Source organism: Heterodontus francisci, chromosome 1 (genome assembly GCF_036365525.1).
Source record: "Heterodontus francisci isolate sHetFra1 chromosome 1, sHetFra1.hap1, whole genome shotgun sequence".
Lineage (NCBI taxonomy): Eukaryota > Metazoa > Chordata > Chondrichthyes > Heterodontiformes > Heterodontidae > Heterodontus > Heterodontus francisci.
In genome coordinates this window covers 19,000,108-19,007,094 of record NC_090371.1, presented here as the reverse complement: position 1 = coordinate 19,007,094, position 6,987 = coordinate 19,000,108, and positions in this window count along the sequence as shown.

The window sequence follows — 6,987 nt, the reverse complement described above, 5'->3', positions numbered from 1 at the left end:
ACAATATGTTAATGGTGTGTTGAAAGACAAAGCATTAGTACAGATTAGGTGTAAATACACTGAAATGAAATAAATGCAAAAAAAAGATTGTAAAAAATGTAAAAAAGAATGTTTAAAAAAAAAAGGAAGAAAAATAACTAAAAATAAAAGTAAAATGGGGGGCTGTCATGCTCTGAAATTATTGAACTCAATGTTCAGTCCGGCAGGCTGTAGTGTGCCTAATCAGTAAATGAGATGCTGTTCCTCGAGCTTGCGTTGATGTTCACTGGAACACTGCAGCAATCCCAGGACAGAGATGTGAGCATGAGAGCAGGGGGGAGTGTTGAAATGGCAAGCAACCGGAAGCTCAGGGTCCTGCTTGCGGACTGAGCGGAGATGTTCCGCAAAGCGGTCACCCAGTCTGCGCTTAGTCTCCCCAGTGTAGAGGAGACCACAATGTGAGCAGCAAATACAGTATACTACATTGAAAGAAGTACAAGTAAATCGCTGCTTCACCTGAAAGGAGTGTTTGGGGCCTGGGATAGTGAGGAGAGAGGAGGTAAATGGGCAGGTATTACACCTCCTGCGATTGCAGGGGAAGGTGCCCTGGGAAGGGGACAAGGTGGTAGGGGTAATGGAGGAGTGGACCAGGGTGTCGCGGAGGGAATGATCCCTTCGGAATGCTGACAGGGGAAGGGAGGGGAAGATGCGACTGGTAGTGGCATCACGCTGGAGGTGGCGGAAATAGCGGAGGATGATCCTTTGGATATGGAAGCTGGTGGGGTGAAAAGTGAGGACAAGGGGAACCCTGTCACGGTTCTGGGAGGGAGGGGAAGGGGTGAGGGTAGAGGTGCGGGGAATGGGTCGGACACGGTTGAGGGCCCTGTCAACCACAGTGGGGGGAAATCCTCGGTTGAGGAAAAAGGAGGTCATATCAGAAGCACCGTCATGGAAGATAGCATCATCAGAGCAGATGCGTCGGAGACGGAGAAACTGGGAGAATGGAATGGGGTCCTTACAGGAGGTAGGGTGTGAAGAAGTGTAGTCGAGATAGCTGTGGGAGTCGGTGGGCTTATAATGGATATTAGTAGACAACCTATCCCCAGAGATGGAGGCAGAGAAGTCGAGGAAGGGAAGTCTTTCTTTATTGTCATTTAAAGAATTGACCTTGACACAAGCAGTTTTTGCTAATTTCAGCTGCAGTGTCATTTTACTAAAGGGTTTTTCTCTCTCATTTTCTCTTGACTTGATGACTTTGCTTTCCTTTGGGTTTCTGTTCTGTGGGCACCAGTTCCCCACCAGCACCTTGCCTAAATGTTTATTGTTGATGGTGAGTACTGCAGGATATTCCCGCACTGAATTATAGCCAAGTTCTGTCCCCACTACTGGGTGCACTCAGATACTTCCAATAGATGCTGCTGTATTCGATGTGGAAATCACCTGCAGGTTTTCAGCTAGCTCTCTAACCCAGGATTGCTCAGGCACGTTGAGATCAACTTAATTAGCACAGACCAGAAATTAAACTTGGGACCTATCTGGTCACTGTGGCTCAGAGATGGACACTTGATCTTGTCATCTGTGAAGTTTATGCATGTGATTCACAACATGCTCCAGGGACTGAATGGCCATAGTGAGTGGTTAAGATCTGGAATTCACTGCCTGAGAGTGGTGGAGGAAGATTCAATCACAGCCTGAAGAGAGAACATTTGCTGGGCTACAGGGAAAGGGCAGGGGAGTGGGAGCTGAGTCTCTCTTGCAGAGAGCTGGCACGGACATGACAGGCTGAATGGCCTCCTTCTGTGCTGTAACCAGTCTATGATTCTGTGATTCTAATGATGCACCATATGCACAAATAGATAGTAAGAGACAGGTGACTGGATACTGTGTGTATATTGGATGAGGACAGGCCAGCATGGCAGCAGTTCATCTTTAGTTGAATCGTCTGTCACATTTCTTATTGGTGGGGTGGGGGGGACATCTGAAGATGATTGGAAGGCTGCTGAAAACTGAAGAACATCGACTTGCATTTATGTCGTAAATAATGTAGTAAAACAGACAAAGGCACTTCACTGGAGCACGAATCAGACAGAACTTGATACTGAGTCACATAAAGAGGTAGAGTCAAGAATCATAGAAAGTTTATGGCACAGAAAGAGGCCACAATGACTGCACCAGCCTGAAAAAATGTTAGGACAGGTGACCAAAAGTGGTCGTGGTAGATTTTAAGGAGCAACTTAAAGGGGGAGAGGTAAACGGAGAGGTTCAGGGAGGGAATTCCAGATCACCAATCGTGAGGCGAAGGAAGTGGGGATGCAGAAGAGGCCAGAATTCCCCATCCCTAATTGCCCTTGAGAAGGTGGTGGTGAGCTGCCTTCTTGAACCGCTGCAGTTCATGTGGGGTAGGTACACCCACAGTGCTGTTAGGAAGGGAGTTCCAGGATTTTGACCCAGCGACAGTGAAGGAATAGCAATATAGTTCCAAGTCAGGATGGTGTGTGGTTTGGAGGGGAACTTGCAGGTGGTGGTGTTCCCATGCATCTGCTGCCCTTCTTCTAGGTGGTAGAGATCATTCAATTCGATCATTGATGGTCTATACCTCAATTCCAATTACTTACCTTTCACCCATATCCATTGATTCCATTACCCAACAAAAATCAATCAATTTTACTCTTGAAAGCCTGAGTGAATCTGACATAGATCATATCCCACATTTATTCATATATCTTTTTATACCAAGTTAGCTAAGTAACTAAAGTTACAAATAGGAAACTTGAAAGAAAAATAGAGCATTACAGACAAGAGTGAGAGGCTGCGTGACTCTCGCAGGCAAGTATTGAGAAATAGAACTTTAAAAAACTAGCTCCAAGTGAGAACATCTTCAGGTGATGCCACCCTGAATGGCAGAATCTTCACCGTCTGTAGAATCCGAAGGAGCTTTGAGGATCTTAACAGCAAAGGCAGGTGACCAGGCTGATGATTGTGGTAGACCTAGAATCACAGAAAGAGGCTGTCAAGTCCGTGCCACCTGTCTGGAGCAGCAATTTAGCTGGTCCCACTCCCCGCCCTTCCCCGTAGCCCTGCATTTCTTTTCCCTTCAGATGCTTATTCAACTCCCTTTTGAAAGCCACAATTGAATCTGTCTCCACCACACTCTCAGGCAGTGTATTCCAAATCATAACTATTTGTTGCAGAAATTTTTTTTCCTCATGGTTCTTTTGCCAATCACCTCTGTGTTCTCTGGTTCTTGGCCCTTGGCTCTACTCTGTCTATACCCCTCATGATTTTTAACACCTCTTCAAATCTCTTCTCAACCTTCTCTTGAAGGAGAACAACTCCAGTTTTTCCAAATTATCCAGGTAACTGAAGTCCTTCATCCCTGGAACCATTCTCATGAATCTTTTCTGCACCCTCTCTAAAGCCTTCATATCCTTCCTAAAATTCGATGCTCAGAATTGGGAAAAAAATACTCCAGTTGAGGCTGAACTATTGTTTTATAAAGGTTCACCATACCTTTATTGCTTTTGTACTCCATGCCTCGATTTATAAAGTCCAAGATCCCGTAAGTCTTTTTTACCACTTTCTCAACCTGCCCTGCCACATTCAACAATTTGTGCACATATACCCCGAGGTCTCTCTGTTCCTGCACCCCCTTATAGAATTGGGCCCTTTAGTGTATATTGCCTGTCCTCATTCTTACTACCAAAATATATCACTTCACCCTTCTCTGCATTAGGTTGCATCTTCCGTGTGTCCACTCATTCCACCAGCTTGTCCATGTCCTATTGAAGTCTATCTCTATCCTCAATTCACAATCCTTCCAAGTTTTATATCATCTGCAAATTTTCAAATTTTGTCATTATATCACAAAAAGCAGTTAACTTTGTTTTTTGACGCCTGGGGAACACCTTCCTCCAGTCTGAAAAAACAACCATTCACCACTACTCTCTGCTTCCTGTCACTCAGCCAACTTTGTATCTCTGCTGCCACTATCCATTTTATTCCATGGGCTTCAGCTTTGCTGGCAAGTTCTTTATCAAATGGAAGTCCATATACACATCAACCTCAATACCTTCATCAACCCTCTGTTACCTCATCAAAAAACTCAATTACATTAGTTAAACACAATTTATCTTTAACAAATCCATGCTGGCTTTCCTTAATTAATCCACATTTGTCCAAGTGACTTTAATTTTGTCCTGGATTATTGTTTCTAAAAGCTTTCCTGTCACTGAGGTTAAACTGTAGTTGCTGGGTTTATCCTTACATGCCTTTATTGAACAAGGGTATAATATTTGCAGTTCACCAATCCTCTGGCACCACCCCCGTATCTAATGAGGATTTTTATTGCCAGTGCCTCCACAATTTCCACCTTACTTCCCTACCTATCCTTGGATGCATCCCATCCAGGCCTGGTGACTTATCAACTTTAAGTATAGCTAACCTTTCTAATACCTCCTCTTTATCAATTTTTAGCTCATCTAGTGTGTCAACTACCTCTTCTTTTACTCTGACTTTGGCAGCATTTTCTTCCTTACTAAAGATATACACAAAGTATTTATTTAGTACCTCAGCCATTCCCTCTGACTCCTTCATGCATAGATCCCCTTTGTGGTCCCTAATCAACCCCACCACTCCTCTTACTACCCTTTTACTATTTAAATCCCTGCAGAAGACTTGAATTTCCTTTTATGTTAGCTGTGTTATGACTGAAGCGGGAATGGTGCACTGTCAATTCAGTCCCATCACCCCACAGGTTTCAGCATATTATTAAAGTTTTCCCACCTGACCGGAAAGCAACCAGATTGAACAATTTATTAACCCCCAGAATAAAACAGACCCTACCAGGTATCTTTAGACAGCAACAAATTAACTATTTATTAATAAATTAAATCGTAACACTATTAAGATAAATTTATGTCTAAAGACCTTATAACTTCTTATTTAACCTAGCCTCCATGCTCACACACTGTAGGGTTAGTATAAATGGGTGGTTCTTGGTCAGCACAGACTTGGTGGGCCAAAGGGCCTGTTTCAGTGCTGTATCTCTAAATAAATATTCAAAACTAATAGTTAACCGGTTTTAAAAAGTGGTGTTTTTTTAATTTAAAAAAAAGCTGCTCCTTAAGAAATAAATAACTGGGTTGTTGGCCTTTGCGGGTTACGTTCCTGATGGGTGAGATATCCTAGTGTAAAAATAATCAGATGCCACTCGAAGTCTCCACACGAATTCGATGAAGCAGGCTTTTCTTGATAGACATTCAAAGTACTATGGTTGCTGCAGGCTTCACACAGTTCTTTAAACACGGAGTATAATGACAGGTCTATTCTTTGGATTTTAAAATTGGTAGATTTCAGTCAAGTCTTTACTGCGAATTCCAGAAAACACAATCAGTCAAGAGAGAGTCAATCTTGAAGCAAAGATGCTTAGACTGGAAGTAAAGGCATTTTGCCACTTCCAACAATATGAATGTTCTCTTCAAAAAGGGTTTTTTCTCCTTAGGCAATTAACACAGCCTGTAGCTCATTGTAGAATTTCTGTTAAGAGATTTCTTTCAAGGCAAGAACGCTTCGTTGGTGTCTCTCAAAACTGGTTTAAGCTGTTTTTCTTTACACACAGTTAAATTGTTATAATACCATGTGACCTCTCTCCCCTGCTGTGCCCAGGAGCAGGTGCTGCTGGCACACTGTGCCTCTTAGTTTTTAAAGGCACATTGTTTTTAAACAAGAGTCTTAAAGGCACACACTGTTTTTAATCAGAGGAGAAAAAAGAAACAGTTCCATGACAGCTGCCAGTCTCTTCTCATACTCTTTCTTTGCCTCTCTCATTTCCTTTTTCACTATCCCTCTCAGCTTTCTACATTTATCCTGGTTGTCACTTGTATTATGAACTTGAAATCTGTCATACGCATCCTTTTTCTACTCCATCTTTGTCTCTATCTCTTTCAACGTCCAGGGAGCTCTGGCTTTGTTTGTCCCACCTTTCCCCTTCATGAAAATGTACCTCGACTGTATCCAAACCATCTCTTCTTTCAAGGCAGCCCCTTGTTCAATTACAGTTGCGCCTGACAATCTTTGATTCCAATTTACCTGGGCCGGATCTGTTCTCACCACTGAAATTGGCCCTTCCCCGATTAATTATTTTTACTTTAGATTGCTCCTTGCCCTTTTCTACAGCTAATCTAAAGCTTATGATCACCGTTCCCTAAATGTTCCCCTAACACTTGATCCACTTGACTCACCTCATTCCCCAGAACCAGATCAAGCAACGCCTCCTTCCTCGTTGGGCCAGAAACATGCTGATCAAGAAAATTCTCCTGAACATACTTCAAAAACTCTTCGCCCTCTCTGCCCTTTACACTATGACTATCCCAGTCTATATTAGGATAATGAAAGTCTTCCATTATCATTATGGTTCTTGCACCTCTCTGTAACTTCCCTACAAATTTGCTTCTCTATATCTTTCCCACTCATGCGTGGTCTATAGAATACACTCAGTAGTGTAATGGTGCCTCTATTATTTTTTAATTCTAACCAAATAGATTCTGCCCTTGACCTCTCCAAGACATCCTCTCTTTACTAGCTTGCATTTGAATGGGATAAATATTGTCCAAGACACTGAGGAGAACTGCACTGTTCTTCTTCAACCACCTAAAAGGACAGACAGGGCCCCGGATTAACATCTCATCCAAAAGATTGCACTTCCAGACAGTGCAGCACTCGCTCAGTAGTGCAAGCCTTGAGGCTCTGGGGTGGGGCTTGAACCCACAATCTCATGATTCAGAGGCAAGTGTGCTGCCAACAGAACTACGGCTGACACTACTTTTAGTGGTGTTAATTGAGGAAAGCATGCTGGCCAGGACACTGGGGAGAACTCCCTGCTCCTTGATACCCACTTGAACAAACAGAATCAGGGCCTTGGTTTAAAATCTCATCCAAAAGATGGATATTTCATCAGAGTAATCGGCACTCTGGGTTTTGCCAGTTGTTTTGCTCCTTCTCTATTCTTTT